The sequence below is a fragment of the Pteropus medius genome, unplaced genomic scaffold, assembly GCF_902729225.1.
Source record: "Pteropus medius unplaced genomic scaffold, Ma_sr-lr_union100, whole genome shotgun sequence".
Classification (NCBI taxonomy): Eukaryota; Metazoa; Chordata; class Mammalia; order Chiroptera; family Pteropodidae; genus Pteropus; species Pteropus medius.
The window spans coordinates 7,308,364-7,327,870 of NW_024351729.1; the positions used below are offsets into that span (position 1 = coordinate 7,308,364).

At 36.5% G+C, this 19,507-nt stretch overlaps 1 protein-coding gene across 2 annotated transcripts in view; it reads left to right on the forward strand.

Annotated features, from left to right (window-relative positions):
- PLCL1 (phospholipase C like 1 (inactive)) overlaps positions 1–19,507 on the forward strand; it is a 284,787-nt gene that overhangs the window by 47,621 nt on the left and 217,659 nt on the right. The gene's annotated exons all lie outside the window — the stretch shown is intronic.

Below are 19,507 nucleotides of genomic sequence, written 5' to 3' on the forward strand. Positions count from 1 at the left end.
TATAGGATTGCTTGAAGATTATAGTTAATACTGTTAAATTCTGTTAAAAGATTATGCAGCTATTATTCTTATACTACTCTTCCTGACACTGCTCAGACATCTATAATAGTTTCTTGCCTTCTCTGTTTGGCTTATAAGGCTCTATCAATGTGGCCCTCATCTATTCCTATAACTGTTTCCGTCCTTTATTCTGCACATTATCTTACCATGTGCAGGCATATGCCAGGCACCATTCAGGAGGGTGGTGATAAGCGATGAAGAAGGCAAAAGAAATCTCTGCTTTTGTGGAACTTATCTTTTAGTGAAAAAGGTAGGTTAAATTAATTAAGAATATTTCCAGTTGAGTTAAATGCCACAGAAAGACAAGACAGGATTTTAGGTCAGAGAGTGCTGGGAGCAATTGACATTTGCACCAAGATCTGAATAAAGAAAAGGGGTAGCCTTGCCAAGATCCAGGAAAGAGTAGTCCAGGCAGAGTGAATGAAAAGCACAAAGGGCCCGAGGCAGAAACAGAAATAAGTCCAAAGGGGCTGGATCCTAGAGAGTGAGGGAAAGAAACATAGGTGATGGAATCAGAGGGACAGGCAGGGGCCAGATCATGCACCTTCCTGATATGTACCCCAGTCCCCTTTCAGACACTCTCCTCGCTGACCTCTGCCTTATCATGCCCTCTAGATGCCTTTGCTCATGCTGTTTTTTCTTTAACTGAAATATTTTCTTTTCTCCTTTCTGTGTTTCCAAGTTTTGTCCATTCTTAAAAGCCCAGTTAAGGTCTCATCCTCTCTTATTTTAAATGGATGTAGCCTATACTGGTCTCATTCTTCTCTGCGTTCTTGTTGCTCTTATGGCTGTCTGCATAGTTTTGTGTGTTGGTCTCCGCCTGTCTGCCCATCTGCAGGATTGTGATCTTCTTGAGGGTGGAGGGACTGGATCTGATATTTCCCTTTTTAAATATGAGGTATAGTGTTGGGAAAAATTGGACATATCATTTGCTATTCTAGGTGGAAGCTGAGGATCTTGAGTTTACCCTATTGTAAATCTTTAACAACACTTTGACTAAAAAATGCCCACAGATAGATTAAAAATGCTAATTAGCACATTAAAATAAATGAAACATGTCAGTGGAACCAGTGATATATTTTAATATTTAAAATATTTATTATAGATTAAGGTGAGCAAAATTTAATAACTAGGCAGAACTTTATAATAGCTTTTCTTAGATTAAACACTAAAAATATGTTGAACATTTGTGTTGGCTGAAAATGTTCTGTGCAAATAGCAAGAACAAAGCTTCAATATTCATTATTAAAAATTAGTCATAGTTCCTAATACTTTCACGTTGAATGAATCTGTCACTTATTCTGCTGTATGAACAAAAATAGAGTGAATTTACCTGAATGTTCATGTAGCAGATGCTCCAGCACCCATCCTTGTCCCTGAGACCTTTCGTTCTGCTTCAGAGGACTTTCAGCTGTCAGCATCTACACCTCTATGTCTGAGGGCTGCCGCATGGTCATCATCAGGTCAGTTCTGGGGAATTAATATTCTCCCTTCCCCAGCAGGCCTCCTCCAATAACCCTGTAGGGCTTCCTCTTTCTCAGGTAAGATCATTCTGAGACTGTGTTTTGTATTATTTCACAAAGTTTCCCTAGGGAATTCAGCTCTAGACATGACTGTAGCAGCTGATTTGAGAGCTCACCCATTATTAGATGCCTTCCCTTCTTTGTCTCCCTTCTCCACTTCCCTACCATTGTTCCCTCCCCACTCCCAGTAAACAATTTTTATGTGGATCCTTGTCTTGGGGTCTGCTTCTGGAGAACCCAAACTAAATCCCAGTGTTAGGCATTATTGTTATTACACTTCTATGTACCTCTTAGATTACCCTTGTGGAGGTCATGATTTATGAGTTCTCAAGTGGTTTACATAGAAGGCATTGTTCTTAAAGCTAAAGAAGGCCCTGCAGGATCAATAGTGCACAGTAAAGGACTGGAAAAATTATCATGACTTGAGATGCATTAGCAAACACAGCAAATCTAGTCTTTGAAGGAAGCCCCTGACCTGAGCCTAAAGAGTAAGATTCGTTAGGATGATGAACCTTCCTTACGCCATGTCAACATTGCCTTGGATTTGCTGCAGAGCTAATGGTCCAGGGAAGAGGATTCCTGCAAAGGCTAATTTTACTCTTATGTTTTCTTTCTTGCCTCAATGATATTAGCAATGATCTCATCTTATTCTTTTTTCCTAAATCTTCTCCAGATCTATACATATAGTAAATATTTGTTGATTTGTGGGCTGCTGCTTGCTGAACATCATGCTGGCAGGAACTATATCAAATTCTGTTATTATCATTTACTCTTAGCATCTGTGGGTCTCTTTTGAACCATAAGGTCCTTACTCTTTGTTGCTATTACATTATAGAGCATTGTCAAATATTCCATTTTCTCTTCAAGGAATTCTTGGCACGAATTGCTTCCAATTACTCATTTTCGAGAACTAGTGATAAAATAGTGGTGAAATGAATACTACTCTTGACCTTTATTTAACCTTTCATTAGTTCTGTGCAAGGTCCTGTGAATGGGAGCTTTCATTTGCTAAAGAAATCTTCAGCCTTCACTGGTAGCAGTCTGGCCAGTTGCTGTGGACACATCTTATTATGCACCTTACTTCTCTGACTGTGGTTTGCTGGGATCCCCAAGTTAGGCAAAAACTATTGTCCTCTCTGTCAAGGATTTCCAGCTTGGCTCAGCATCCCCAACCAACCAGACATCCTCATCAGCAATTCCTTAGAAATGTCATTCTGTTTCTTGTGGGGATCTCACAGAAATACTCTGACAAAATTTGAGCATTACTATATGCCATGAATTGCCTTTCTCAATTCAGAGTCATACCTCTTTAAGTGCTCATAATTCTTTCAATGATAACTGTATGAGTGTACTGTATACTTTAAAAATGAAATTAATCTTATAGATAAAACACCAAAATATAATTGAACAAGGGGCAAGGATTTTTATAACTAAAAAACTTACCTCCCTCATTACCACTGCATTATTCAGAAAAATGGGTATAGTCTTAGTTATTATAACTCCTTCTGGAAGTTTTGTGAACCTTTTTGTCCAGTAAAAACCTCATACTCTGCATATTCTTATGAATATTGCTTCAAGCTAATTGTATATATATTTATATATATTTTCTATTTAAATACATTATTAGGCATTTACTGGCAAGCGAGCTGATTACTGCAGCATCTTTCTTATCAGCTGTTGCTTACTTGGCAACCTCAACGAGGTGGAGCCTAGCCAAGAAACAGCTAAGAAGCTGAATTTATCTCGTGAGATGACCTAAGAGATATCCCAGTGTCAGTGCAGTACCTAGTCTGGTGTGCTTTACTCACTTAGGAGCTCTTTGAAGGCCTCCATGAAAAATCTGTTCTTTTTTATTTTATACATGATTTTAACAGATTTGGTTCAGTTATATGATTTTCTGCTTAGTACCAAACTAGAAGGGGAAGGAGAATAGACCCCCAGAGAAAAACACTAAGTTCTATTAATACTTAAATTAGATGTTAAACTTAGTGGAAGAGTGGGTTTTAGCCACCTTTTAATTGAAAAACTGTTAACAATTGTGTTAGAAGGCTTCAAAATGACCATTTATTGAGTGCCTGTTAATGTGTCAAGCAACACAATGTACTCTACCAATGTCCTCTCTCGTCCTTACATCCTGTCTTTGAGATAGACATTATTCTTTCCATTTAAAACCAGGAAAACAACTGAGGCTCATATGGTGAAATGATTTGCTCAAAGCCAAGTAGTAAGTGACTGAGCCGGAATTAAACTCAGGACTGTCCGATTTAAAAGCCTCTGCTGTTTTTGTCATACCAAGTTGCTTCTACATGGATCATTCTATAATGCACTTAGTGGAATTATTATTTTAAGAGCAATACACTCCTTAGGGGGACTTAATGAAGTAACCTTCTCTGACTCTCTTGAATTTACATCTTTTTGCCCCTGAATGGATATGTAGGAATTTTGATTATTTTAGTTTATATTTGTATAAATAACTTTCTCACTTTGTGTAGATTCAGTTTGTGACTGATACTACTGTTTCTGGCTTGAGGCCTGACTTGCACAGTTGTATACTTGCTCTTTGAATGTTTGTGTGAGGAATCGTGTGAAGGAGGGAGCAGCCAAACAAACATCAGAACCCTCTGCAAGATAATTGTGGCAACTGCTGCTGGTGGTACAGTGATTAAAGAGAACAGGTAGTTATGTAAAAGTGATTTCTTTGCAGAGCCATCACTGACTCAGAGAGCAAAATAACGGGGACAGATGTGATCGATAGACGTTTTGATGTTATCCTCGCGTTTGGTTTTAATCCCTCCACAGCCCTTAATACTACTGATTTTTATCTGTCATGTAGAAACAGAGGTAAGAACCCATAGTGGAAGGTGTGCTGCTATAGTCAATTTCATGGTGAGACTTCTTACATAATTCAGGGATGACATGAAAGAAAACCACATTATTTTCTAGTTTCTTATTTGATTTAGTAAAAAGATTTGAGCATACATTTTTTCATAGGTGTTATTTATCAGAAACCACAAGTGGTAGAAACCAAACTTTGTCAAACATGAAGGATAATAAAATTTCCAGCGTGACCGGGAGGCCATGAAGCACTATGGAATTTCTGTTTTGTTCTTCTCTGGAGTTAACTGGGTTTAGTACTTCTACTGAACTTTAGATAAAATGAGTTAGGGATGTCTTCCTGTTTTTAGGATGTTTGATCTGCTGTGAATTCTGATCTGGTCACTTACTACCATTAGCCCATTTGTTGCTAGAGGGATACCATGCAGGGAGCATTCAAGCACATGCAGGCTCCAACCCCCTATCCAGTTTTACATCTTAGTGAGCCATATTGACTGTTTTTTGATTTTAGCATAAAATATAGCCTAGAGGCTTATCTAAGTTATCTATCATATATTTCCTTTTTCCTTTAGGGTGAAGTTAGAGACCCACCCTAGACTTGTTGAATCGGAATCTCGATGTAGGGCCTAGAAATGTATGTTTAAAATATAATCCCCTGGTGAGTCTCATAAATGTTCACATAAGCCTCCTCAGTATGATAGCACCTCCCAAATATGTGGGGCTTCTAAACCTTGGAGAGTGTTACCGTGTTTGTTGGGAGGGGGGATGAGAGAAAAGTGTCAACCTTAAACAACAGAGAATTTCGAACCTCTTTATTCTACTTCTAAAACCTCTAAGCCCAACTGCCTTGTCTTAACTGTGTTTCTTTAAGATCCATATTTTCCTTGAGCTCTACCAGGGTTTCTTCTCCTCAGGTCCATGGAATTGAGGTGGGGTGGATGGGAATGCATTCTTCCTAGAGCAGAGATTCTTAAACAATATTGGGGATGGGGCATGGGAAGACCAGCTGTCCCTGTTCTCCCTCATACTCCCTCATTCTGATCATTCTGATTCACTCTATCGTCTAATTGTGATTCAGATGCTCATCCTTGAAGCGTAAAAGTGTGTCTTAGTCCGTAAAAGTGTGTCTTAATCTGTAAAAGTGTGTCTTAGTCTGTTTGAGCTGCTGTAACAAAGTACCATAAGCTGGGTGGCTTATAAACAATAGAAATTTATTTCTCACACTTCTGGAGGCTGGGAAGTCCAAAATCAAGATGCCAGAAGATTCTGTGTCTCGTGGGAGCCCTTTTCTTTGTTTCCAGATGACCATTTCACCTGGCTGAAAGAGAGCAAGAGAGTTCTCTGGGATCCCTTTTTTAAGGACACCAATCCCACTTATAGGGGCTTCACTTTTGTGACCTCATATATCTACCTTCAAAAGCTCCATCTCCTAACATTGCTGCATTGGTGGGTAGGGTGTCAACATATTAATTTTTGTGGGACACAAACATTCAGTCCTTAACAGAGCTGATTTTCTAGAAATTAGAGTATGTGGCCAAGAGTGAACATATTGTATTTGTGTAAAATTCATGTTTGGGCTGGCGTTAAAGTTGGGGTCACTTTCCTGGGCCTACCACCAAACAAAGAGGCTTGACCCTTACTCTCAAGTAGGAATGAGGAGACCATTCATATTTCTAGACCCTAATTTAAATTTATCCTGGAGAATTAGTTGAGAGGTGTGAAAAGGCTGTAGAGCCGCAGACTTACCAGCTTGGCCCCAAACAGATCTTGTGCTGAGGCTGGGAAGAAATCCGTGGTCTTCTCCACAGTCCTGGCTTCACGTGTCTCTTGAATACATTTTCAGAATGAGGGTCATAAGAGGAGGGGAAGTGTGGCCTTCTGAAGCCAGAGGGAATAGGATAGGGCAGAGGTTCCCAAGTGTTCGTGGTCACCAGAATCATTCATCAAATGCCAATTTTCATACACCAAACTGGATCTACTGAAGATAGTGAGTTAGTTTCCTAGGGCTCCCATAACATATTACCATAAACTCGGTGGCCTAAAACAGAAATTTATTCTTTCTTAGTTTTGGAGGCTGAAATTAGGGTGTCAGTAAGTTGGTTCCTTCTGGAAACTGTAAGTGAAAATCCGTTCTGTGTCTCTCTCCTAGCTTCTCCTAGCTTTCTCCTCGTGGCTGCTGGCGATCCTTGGTGATCCTTGGCTTGTAGACGTGTCACTCTAGTCTCTGCCTCCAACTTCACATTCCCTTATCCTTTGTGTGTCTTCTGCCTTTCTCTTCTGAGGACAGCAGTCATTGGATTTACCACCCACACTAATCCAGGATGAGCTTGAGATTCTTAATTAATTACATCTGCAGAAACCTTTTTCCTAATTAAGGTTACACTCAAAGATTCTGGGTGGATGTATCTTTTAGGAGTAATTATTTTAACCCATTACAGGTAGTGTCCAGGGACCCGATTTGAAATAAACTTCCCGAGTAATTCTGATACATGATTTTGGGACTGCCCTTCAGAAACCTTAGATGGGTGTGTCAGTCTCTGGGGCTGCTCAGGATGGATTCTTTTGCACTATAAACATTTGAAAAGGCAAATCATTGTTAGACTTTTCTATAATAGTAGACACAAATTATTGAGCCCTGTGTTAAAAGCTTTAATGTGCATGGTTTTGTTTAATATTCACAATATTCTGAGGGAGATATGATGGTCTCATTTTAACAGGTAAAGGAACTGCCAGTGTTACATAGAAGGTGGCCATGTAGGGATTTGAACCCAGATCTCTGATAGCCAAGCCAGAACACGGAACCACTTGGTTATGAAGTCTCCAGACTGTTTGATTCATCTCAGGCACAACTGCCCCAGGAAGCCTTCTTTGAACTCTCCTCCCCAACCTCCTCAGACAATACAAAACAAAAATGAACAAAATTTACAACCTAAATTTACTTAGGTAGTCTCTGTAGCAGCCCCCTCCTCAGCGTTCTGGTTCTGCGTAAGTCTCTGATTGTAACCATTCAGCTGATAAGACAACTGGAAGTGCAATGCAAATGTGTTTGATAAGGAAATCTGTGTTTTCTCTTCTATGTCACATCGCCCACTGCCCCACAAAGGCCTAGAGAAGCTCTTTAGACAATCAGCCCTCTGACCTTTCTAAGCAGCTTGCCTTCAGTTGGTCAGAAGCTGGGATGGGTACTTAGTCCTCTGACTTTTAGTTTGCTCAGCTGTGCTGCAGCTTTATTGTCCATACTAAATTTCAGTCTGAGCAACGTTTTGACCAATATTTAAGGTGTAGGAAGACAGAAAATTAAAAAAAGTGAGTTGACCTGAAATAGTTTATCAGATTCCCCGCCCCCCCACCGCCCCCGGCCTAATCTAAGAGCTAGTTTAGTTCATCCGGTCTTTCAATTACCTTAATTTAGTTTTGGGTAGCAAAGTTCCTGCTCCATGCAAATAGAGGAAGTTCATTGAGTTAAATACAGCAAAATCAGCATGATACTAATCACCTAGGTAATTGATTGCTTTATACTAAGTCTAGAAGGCATTTAGGGTCTTGAATGTCTTTGTCTGCCTGCTCCTTCCCTTCTTCTCTCCCTTCTCATCTGTATCCCCGCCCCCACTCCCCCTCCGCCCCCAACTCTCTGTCTGTTTTATCTCTTTAAACTGTTGGTAGACATCAATGCCAATCATGTTTATACCAAACATATGACTGGCACCCCTGGCTAGGAGGCATTGTACCCTAATGACTAAGGGCTATACTGCAGATCCAGCTATTCCAGCTCTACCATTTACGAGTTTATGACCTTGGACAAGTTATTTAACCTGGCTAAATTTCAGTTTTCTCATCTGAAAAATGGGAATGATAATGATGATGATTAGAGGATTAGATGAAGTAATACTTATAAAGTGCTTGGCACGTAAGTTCTCAGTAAATGTTATGTGTTTTTGTGAATATTGTTATGATAGTAATTTATTGTTGTCTAAACTCTACTTTCTCTATTCTGTTTTGTTTAAAATGTATATTAGACTTGAAAAAAGATTTTTCATAATAGAAAAGAAGCCAATGACTTTAGGATGATTTGCTGAAATACAGTTATTTGGATAATAATAGGCAGCGATTAGGTTCTTATAGGTTTTAGTACCATTGTAATGTGTCTCACATTTATAATCTCATTTAATCATCATTGTACAGTAAGAAGTATTACTATTACCCTATTTTCCTGATGAGGACACTGAAGCACAGAGAGATTAAGAAATTTGTTCAAAATTACCATTTTACAGTCACTCCACTGGCTTCAATAGTGGAAAATAATGAGGGAGCATTTCCAAATTACTTATTTTTATTGCAGAATTATTCAACACAAAATTTATATTTATTCAGTAATAATTGTCCACTATAAAACCATTAACAAAACTTTCCTTTTAATACCTCACAAACACATGTCCTTTGGGGTAGGGGTAAAAAGCCCCAATATCTTCACTTTTAGGTGGGAGCCTGCAGGCATGGAGTGCTCTTTTTCTTTCTGTTGGCTGCCTCGGCCACATAACCAGCGGGAAGTCCAGGGCCCTTGGCCAGTGGAGAAACAGCATGGATCCTGCAGCAAGAAGACACCGTCAAGCTGTGATGGTCAGGGTCCTAAACTCTGTGAGGGAGAACTCTCTTAATCAGAGAGGCTATTCTGGGCTGTGGCTGCTCACAACCAGGATATAATTGGCCTCTGCAAAATAGCAAGTAGGTGGGATTTGTTACCTCCATCCATCTGGCTGTGAGTTTTATGTATATACAAATAATGAAACTCTTATTCGTGGCTATCCCTCTGAGTCACAACTACTGTTATCCATGTGGTCTACAATGTCACATAGTTAGGAGTTGGGGAGTAGAGCATCCAGATTAAGGCAATCTGCCTTCATTACTTCTGTGCCTTGCCATGGTATCAGACTACATTCCTTAAATATAGGAAACCTTAAAAAAAAAAAGACATGAAATTGGTGTCTCAATCTTTGCCAGATTCTTAGTATACCACAATTAGGGCCTAAATTATGATGCAAATCATTCTGGACAGACTTCACTAGATGCAAAAATAAGTTTTTGAAGTTCAGTGACTCAGCATTTCTATTTATTTATTTATTTATTTATTTATTTATTTATTTATTTATTTATTTATTTATTGTTGCTCTCCCCGTGTAGTTTATTTCATCTTTACAGAGCTGTTAACTAATAACATTTTCTTTTAGTTTTTAAAAATTTTTTTAGTTTTAAGTGGCATTTTTATTTATTTATCTATTTTTATTATGGTGATATTGGTTAATGAAATCCAGTTAAGTTTCAAGTATTCAATTCAACAGTAAGTCATATATATTTTGCTCTGTATGTTCACTGCCCATAGTTGGGTTTCTTTCTGTCACCACATATTTGACCCCTAACCCCATCTACTTCCATCCGCCAGCCCTACTCTCTAGTAACCACTAGCCTATTGTCCATGCCCATGAGTCTCTCTTTGTCATGTTTATTTGTTGCTTTTATGTTTATATCCCACATACAAGTGATATCATGTGGTATTACACTTTTTCTGTCTGGTTTATTTTGCTTAGCATGATTATCTCAAAGTCCATCCATATTGCAAATGGCAGTATTTCATCTCTTCTTATGGCTGAGTAATATCCCATTATATATACGTACCATATCTTCTTTATCCAATCATCTATTGTAGGATACTTCAGTTGCTTCCATGTCCTAGCCACTGTGAATAATGCTGCTATGAACATAAATGTGCAAATATCTTTTTAGATATATATGTTTAAAGTCTTTGGGTGTAAATACTCAGTAGAGGAATTGCTGGATCATGTGGTAGATCAATTCTTAGTTTTTTGAGGAACCTCCATACTGTTTTTCGTAGTGGCTGTACCAATTTGCAGTCCTACCAGCAGTGTAGGCAGGTTCCTTTTTCTCCACATCCTCTCCAACACTTGTTATTACTTGTTCTGTTGATAATAGCTATTTCGACAGGCATGAGATGATATCTCATTGTGGTTTTGGTTTGCATTTCCCTAGTAGCTAGAGATGTTGAGCATCCTTTTATACCATTTTCTTTTTAGAGGGATGTATTTTTGTATTTGCTAACATGACATGTGCAATGCGATACTATTGGTAGTATCTAGAATGGTTCTTTAACCAAAATGTAAGCATAATTTCAAAGCAAGCTTATGAAATTATACTTATAAATTTCCCATATTATAATATTTGCTCTGGAAAATGGCTACTTGTTAATATAATGACTAACCCAAATCTCAATGACTCATAGTAACATTTCTATAGTTAATATGCAGGCACAAGTCTTTCCTGATATTTCAAATGTTCTTACTTTGTTAATATTTACTTACATAATATAAACTCTATTTTTTTCCCTCTCAAAGGTAAAAATAAATGGATTAACTATTTATTTGATGGTTCATCCAAACACTTATACTTTATTTAGTGGGGAAAGAAAACTAGATTATTTTTGAATATTGCAATTTGAAGACTGCTGAAATAATTTTCCTTAAAGAACAAAGTAACTTTTATAATTTTGATACTTATAGTTTAGAAACTTCAGAATATATAGATAGGCAAAAAGAAGAAAATAAAATAATTAAAAATCTCTCTACCCAGAGATAACCAATGTTAAAGTTACATATTTTTGTCATGACATGATTTTTTAAAATTAATGTTTATTACAGAGAAGTAATTATCAGAAAGTGAAACTATCTGTTTCACCTAATCTTGATAGATTTTTCAAGAGGCTTGAGTTTTACAAACCTTTAAAAAAAGTAAGCAAAACCTCTTCTGAAATTTTAAAAGGAAAAAAAAGCAAATTAAATATTAAATGTTTCTTACATAGATGTTTTAGATTTAGATTAAGTTTACAATTTGCTAGTTATATTTTTGTATTATGTGACATAATTTTGTGTTGGGATATAATTTGCATATGACACACTGAGGTTTCTAATACGTTGATAGTATATTTGTGCCTGTTTTCTAGAGTTGGGAACATAATTTTACTAGTTTAAATTTGTAATAGTCAAAACAACGAAAATATTTTTTAACAGTAGAATAGATAAATAATGGTTTACATTATTACATGGAATACTATATAGTGATGAAAATGAGGTAAACTACAGCCATGTGCAACGACATGGATATATCTCACAAATATAATGTTGTCCGGAAGAAGCCAGACACAAAATAATACATGCACTGTGTGATTGTATTTATATGTAGTTCAAAAATAGCCTTAACTAAACTAAATTTGAGATAATCAGGATAGTTAGGAAGGCAGAATACTTGTAACTTTTGGGGAGCCAGCAGGGGTTAGTGATTGAGAAAGACAGAAGGAACATCAAAATGATCTATTTGCTGACCTGGGTGGTGGTTATATAAATTTACTCACTTTTAAAAATAATTCATTGAGTTTCATTTACATTTTGTGTACTCTGCTATATCTATTTTATACTTCAATATAAAAATGTAAACAGTATTAAAGAGTCATATTTTTTTGATATCTATTCTTTGCTGGCCACATAACATTCAATCTCCATATTATTTCCTCAGGGAAATAGGATCTGCTTTATTGTCATTCATTCACGATTTCCAAGAATGCATTGGGATTAAAAACAAAGGTAGAACTGCAGCCGTTTGGTTTTTCTCTATTGTGATAAAATTTCCAAGCCATTTAAATATTTTCTAGATGGCTGATAAATCTAATTAGTTCCTATGCGCAGCAGATGTATGAGACAGGCTGGTATGGCCGTCTCCATTGTTCAGATAAGGAAAGTGGACATGGGGATGGTAAATGTTTGGCAGAGCCTGGAAGCGAATGCAGTTCTTTGGACATTCCTCTGTGCTGTCTGATTATAGAGCTCTGCTGCAGTCATAGATATCTTAGAAATTCAAAAAACCTTGTACTATCAGGAAAAAGATATTTCCATGAGCACGAACAGGCACTAACTATAAAAATATTTTTGTATATTAAATTTACATTTTTATCTAAGAACTATGGATAAACAAATAGCAGGGGTGGGATGGATACTTACTGATTCAGCAAACATTTCCGAGCACAATGTATTGTGCCCGCCTCTGGGGGGAACAGACCCAGGAATACAACTACAATACAATGTGTAAGTGAAATGATAGAAGTTTGTGCAAGACTTTGTGGGACCACAGAGAAGGGAGCCAACAGCCAGCATCATACAAAAGAATATTTGGGAGATCTTCTAAAAGAGGGATGTCTAAATCGAATCTTAAATATATAAGGTTGTATTTGAAACTAGATATCTTAGATTTCCTATATTTTTCCCTTGTGCTATTTCCACCTCTCGATGTTAAGAAACTTTAGATTCTCAGTGAACATATATCCTTCACAATTTGAAAGACCAGACTGAATTTTCTGAGATGGCAGCTGGATGGTAAGCTCCTTGAAGAGGTGTCTTATTAATACTTTGCTTTTTTTCCACAGGCTCCAGCAGCATTAAGTAGCTCATTCATTGAGACCGTTGTGGGCTTGGTTGTGGAAGGCGCTTTTTTTTTTTTTTTTTTTTTTAAAGACAACTTTTTGGAGCAGTTTTAGGTTCATGGCACAATTGGGAAGAAGGTGAGGGAGACCCTAGGTACCTCCTTCTCCCAGTACATGCATAGCCTTTCCCATTATCAACATCCCCCACTAGATTAGTACATTTGTTAAAATTGGTGAACCTATATTGACACATCATCATCACCCGAAGTTCTTAGTTTATATAAGGATTCACTTTTGGTGGTGTATATTCTAAGAGTTTGGACAAATTTATAATGACATATATTAATCATTATGGTATCAGACAGAGTATTTTCACTTTCCTAAAATCCTCTGTGCTTTTTAAAAGGGGCTATTTTTGGTAGTAGTAATTTCTTCAGTTTGATACCACATTTGCCTTATTTGTCAGCAAATCCAAAGTGCTAAGCTGTTAGATTCAAGGTTGTTCAGATATTTTATTGCACTCATATCCTAACACCATTAAATCATGCATATCAAAATTCAATTGCAAATAAATTCAATTGGGCCGCATAGAGCCTTTTGATGGTAATAATTTTTAAAAATAGGATATGCTATGGATTTCATGTATAGGCATTTAAATGAGCTTAAACTCCCAGGAAGCATAATCTCATGTATATTACATAATGCCCAAACAGGCAACCTCCCGAGGTTGACATTTTTTGTTTTTTCAGATCTGGTGTCTGTATCATCATGTTCTTTTAATTAGGTTCAGTACATGATCTCTTGTTTGTAAACAGAGTTCAGACCTAACCAAATTTCAGCGATGAGATTCAGTTACAGAAGGAGAATATAATATCATCAAAACCTGTATTCAGAAGTATTATTTTGCATTTCACAATAGACATATCCTAGCATCTCTAATGACATTCAGTAATGTGCCTCGCTAAAATATTTTATAATTAGTACCAGAATAGTTAGGTAATAAACAGATAATTCCTTAAATCCTGTCTCTTTTTTTTTTTATATAGTAGGGATGACTTGAAAGTTCAAGTGGGAGAGAGCAGGGCATTAGTAATAAAAGAGGAAACTTGAAGGCCCCGTTTATTCATGGATTTTAAAAGTTGGTTATACCATTAAAAATAGCAAAATGGAAAATATTGGCCCATTTTACATGATAGCTGAAGGAAATATCCCTTGAAAGTAGTGCTGTCACACTTTACCCCCTTTACACGTTGCCTAAATATTTGTAACAACCAAATAATGGAAATGAAAAGCACTTATGGTTCAGAAACAAAAAAGGCGTATTGTTTAGCAAATGAATGGTAATCTTTTCTTAGCCAATATAGTAGCCTAATTTATCAGTTCAGGTCTGCCTGGTTTAAAAATGATAGTAATCCTCAAACATGAAAGATTATTTAAATATTGGTAAACAAGAAAGGAAATGCATGCAAGTATACTGCCTTAGAGCATACCCCAAAATCAGTGTTTTTGGAAGGTTAGCATAAACGAAATTATAGTGGTTTTGCAATGGAGTTCTTAAATAAAGGTCCTTGGGTGGACTTCTTCATGGTCCATCCAAGAGGTCCTTGAACCTCTTAAAATTGTGTGCCTTTTTTTTAGGAGCAAGGTCCTCCACTTTTATCAAGTTCTTAAAAGAATTAAGAACCATTTATTAAAATGCATGTGACCAGTGTGTATTTATTAGAGATAGTGGGTAAATAGTTGAAAATATATTGAGCCTTTTAAATACATCCATGGATATGGTAACAAAGATGAAAGGCAGTTATATTTCTGGGAAGGCAGTAAAATGATGCCCATGTTATAAAAATGTTTGCATAGTTTACTTTATTCTCTTGGTTAAGATGCAAAAACTTTATTTTCCTCTGTGCCATGTTGCCTTGCTCCGTAAACAGTGAGAAATAACATTCTCCATTGTTAGAGCTGTGTGTAAATCAAAAGTTTGGACTTTTTTCTCTTTATTCTTCTCTTGTTACCATACTTTGCTTTACCACATCACAGACTGAATAATGAATAAAGGCCAGGGCAACCTGGTAGCAGCAAGCATTTAACTTGTCACTGAGAATGAGTTTACAGATTTTGAATGGGTTATTTCATACCCCTGAGAACAGTTTTCAGCTGTTATGTTCATTTTGCTTTTTGATAAGAGCAAAGACAACTATAATTAAGGTCAGCCTATCTTTTGGGATATAAAGGTGTTTTAAGGATTTTCATTTTCTTGAGTACACACAAGAATGTCCCTTAACTCAATGATGGAATTGCTTCAGAAATGATTGGTGATCCTGGATCTGTGGGAAAAAAAATGTATGTGGTGTGAATGCGTGCATGTATGTGGATGTGTGTGTGTGTGTGTGTGTAAAATGCTTTGAAAAAGCATGGGAGAAAAGTAGTACCTCCCTTAGGATCAAATTGGAGTCTCCAAGGCATCTTTAATCCTCCTTCGACTAGACTCCTATGGTGATCTCTGAGACTCTGCATTACCAAGCTGGCGGAGGGAGAGTCAAGGAAATATTTTACTTCTTTCTTTCTCCATAGTTTCCCTGAGATCTCAAACTGGCAGCCAGCTCACTGAGTCTGCCCACAGCCATGTTTTATTTGGCCCATGCAGTGCTTTTAAAAATTTTGTGCCAACATTTTCATAGGAAGATTTCACATGCTAATCTGCATTTATGGCTTGTCTTGAGAAATCAAAAGATAGGGGAACAACTGGAGCCTAGGGGCAGCTGTCCTCTTCCCCAGTGGGCTGCAGCCTCCTTCAAGTGCCCCGACTCACAATGAATTTATGCAGTTATTTTACCTGCTGGACTGCTGGAGGCATCTGAGTTTGAGACTGGTTTAAGGCTGCCTTTGAGACTACTTTAGTTTTCTGATTGATAATAACCAAGATTTGTATAACAAATCTTGAAAGCCTTGTTATTTATTGTTACATTGACATCTAGCCATCAAATCTAATAATTTTCTGGTCAAAGGATTTAGTATTCCTAATTTAGATCCAGGATAGGTAGGAATGAAGATAAAGAGAACATAAGTGCCTAAAATGGTTATCCTTCCTAACAAACATCCAATTCTGTTGTTATCTATCAAAACTGGTCTGAAGCTGTAGTTTTAGTGGTGCTGTAACTAAATTGTGCTTGCTGGTTTTGGAATTTGATCATGAAAAAAATTTTTTTGTATTAAGGAAAAAAACAGTGATTCATTTAAAAGATGTTGAAATGTACACACCTAGGGCATTAAAATTTCTTTATGCTTTGAAGTACAATGTACAAAATCCTGGGGAAAATTTAACAGGTTTTGGGTTGTCTCTTTAATTCATGAAGCTGCAGATTTCTAATTTCTAAACTTTCAATTATTTTGATCAGAATGGAGGACTAGGCAAATTCAAGAAGCCTTCCTTTCCAATTCTTCCAGGTAATGCTTTCTAGTGAAGGCAGAGAAATCTTGCCCGAACTCATATTAACTTGTTGGAGGGTGAGCCTTTATCTTGTTATCTAAGGAAAATGTAAATTATTTTTTATTCCAGTAAATTCTGCAGTTTAGTAAGGTAGAGAGGCTGAAACATGAAGTGTTTAGTAATATCATAAATGTGAATGTAATTAGTATTTAACTTTCAAAAGAAAAATAAAAACTTCCCAAGCGTGGTAACTTGAAGCAATTATATTTCCTTCAAAACACTTTAATTTTCATATACTGCCAGACTGGCAATGCACTAGAAGCATAATAACATAAAAGCTCATGGGATTTGAATGTGGGAATGGGTAAATAAATGTTTCACAATGAGAGAATTGTTGTCCAACTTTAAGAAAAATCTCTACAAAATTATGAATGTCCAAATCAATATCATTTTTATATATCTATAAATAATTTTTGACAATGCTTATTTATGAACAGAGAAGTGATGTAATGATTATGAAACTACATGTCTTGTTTTTTTCTTTTTCTTTCTTTCTTTTTGTATAGAGGCAGCCAAGGGACTTTGAGTAAATCATTTTAACCTGTTAAGTTTCCCCTAACAGTAAAATTTTTCAAAATACATTGGATTATTTTAGTTCAGATTATATTTCCATGATTTTTCAGGCTGACAAGAGGAAACATCTATTTTTATATGAAAAGTAAAAAGATACTTTAAGAGAATTGAATTTTTTACTGCTTTTCCACTTTTTAAAGTTATTGTTTTATTTCTCTTCAGATGTTGTAATATATGTTGGAAAACAAAAAAATTGAATTCCTTTCCTAGTTTATTAGGGAAAGGCAATCTACTCTAAAAGAACTAGAGGTGAGACTATGTCTGATTAAAAATTTTATCTAGCACATCTAGAGTTTAAGATAAAAACCGTTTATGTATAGAAGAAAAGTGGACATTTATAATATATGGAATTTGATCTTGCTTTGTTCTTTTACTGGTGAAATGTTAGTCAAGTACATTTATATTATGTGTGAGTTTGTCCTAGAAGGACTAAAATACATAGACTTTGTCCTCAAAGAGCTTAAATCTCCTTGAAAGTCATTCATATAGTCCCCTTATGGGATCATCACCTGAGAAAATATTAAAAAATATTGGTGTCATGGTCAAAAGCAAACATTTACTAATACCTGACAGTTTTGGTCTTTTCATAGGCAGTTTTTCCCCCCCTTATTAGTACCTGATGCTTTACTGTTTAGAAAAGAACCATACCTGATTTATTTATCAATGAGGGCTTTATTTCTTTAAAATTTTGCACACCTGAAAATGTCTAAATTTCCAGAAGCATACCTTTTGAAGGTTTGCCAATCAGAGTTAGGGCTAGGGAATTTAGATTGCTGGAGCCCCCTGTGGTTTTTCTTCAGAATTATTTCTTTAATAATTTTATTCTAGCTTATAAGCTCCCTGAGGGCAGGGACTGTGCTTATGTCTGTGGTATCTCTGACTCCTAACACATTTCTTGGGATATAGTAAATGCTCACTATATCTTCTCTGATTGACAAGTAATTGGGTGATCAGCCACTAAAGTTGCTCAGATATGTAGGTCTCAGCATCCTGTGAAGAAACCCCGTGACCTTAGGTGAGACAGAGGTTCACTCAACAACCATACAAATAAATGTAAAATTCTTGTCTCATTAATCAGATTTTCTCTCTTTTATAGGGGGACAGCCCTATTAGTTTTGCGAGCAGAGCACAGTTTGTAAAAAAGCCCATGGTTTTTAACCTTAGGTGGTGTCTCTATTGTCTGAATTCTTCTGCATCTAGTTTAGATTAGCTTCATGGCTTTTGCCATTTACCACTCTGATTGGAAGAAGGAGTATGGCTGTGTGTGTGTGTGTGTGTGTGTTCGAGACTTAGTTTTCACTATGAACTCTGCCACCAACCATATGACTTTGGCAACTCATTTAACCTCTCAGCCTCAGAGTTACTCCTTTCTGGGTATTGTCTTGGTTTTAAAATGCCAAAGTTTGGATTCATAACTGCTGTGGCCCCTTTAAATTCCAGTTGGCAATTTGAGTGTATATATTAGCGTTTCTATTAATCTGTATGCTCCTGGAGGTCAGAGGCTGTCTTACACATTTTTTTCTGCATGTGTGTTTCAGAAAACTTTATCATAGAGAATTTTGAACACATACAAAAGTAGATAGATCAACTTAATGAGCCCCTAGGAGTCATTATCCAACTCTCACTATTAATCTATCAACTCACGGCCACCCTTGAACCTCAAAGTGAAAAAGACTTGGGCAAAAATGTTCATAGCAGCATTATTTATAATATTTAAAAGTGCAAATGATCCAAATGTCCATTAATAGAATGGATAAATGGAATATTATAGGGTAATGAAAAAGAATAAACTATGGCTATCTGGAACAATATGGATGATTTTTACAGACATGTTAAGGGAAAGATTATATATTAGGTTGTTTCATTTATATTAGGTTCAAAACCAGGCAAAATGAATCTGTGGAATCAGAGTTCAGGATAGTGGTTAATTTTATGGGAGGATGGGTGATGACTGGAGGGGCGTTAGGGAGGATTCTGGATGCAGGAAATGTTCTGTAACATGATTTAGGTGGTGGTCCTCACTTTGGAAAATTTCATCAAGCTGTCCACTTTAGAGGGTATATTATACTTCAATGAAAAAGTAAAAGAAAAAACCTTCATTTTTTACTTCTTAGGAATACCTAAAGTTTAAGCCAGTTGTCTACCTGACCTTACGAGAAGCAAGACTTGCCTCACTGATCTGATTTTCTCTCTTTTATAGGACAGACCTGATAGCTTGAGGAAGGAGTGATAGATTCATATTTTTATTGTACAAAGGCTTTATTTTTCTGCTTCATGAATAAACTGTGAAACTGGTCAAGATGAACTGCTAGCCATATCTGTTGGTGTTGGGAGCTTTTGAGAACTTATCATTATTATCTTATAAGGGACAAAATTAATAAGTCATGTAAAGGAAAGTCCTGGCTCAGTGTTGGAGTGTGTATTAGAATCCAGAATTACATTAGTGTGGCAAGAGGAATTCAGAATGACATTATGTATATTTAATTGCAAGGTAGTGCATAAGTAGCATTTCAATAGCATAAATACAATAGCATTTTAATACAATAGCAA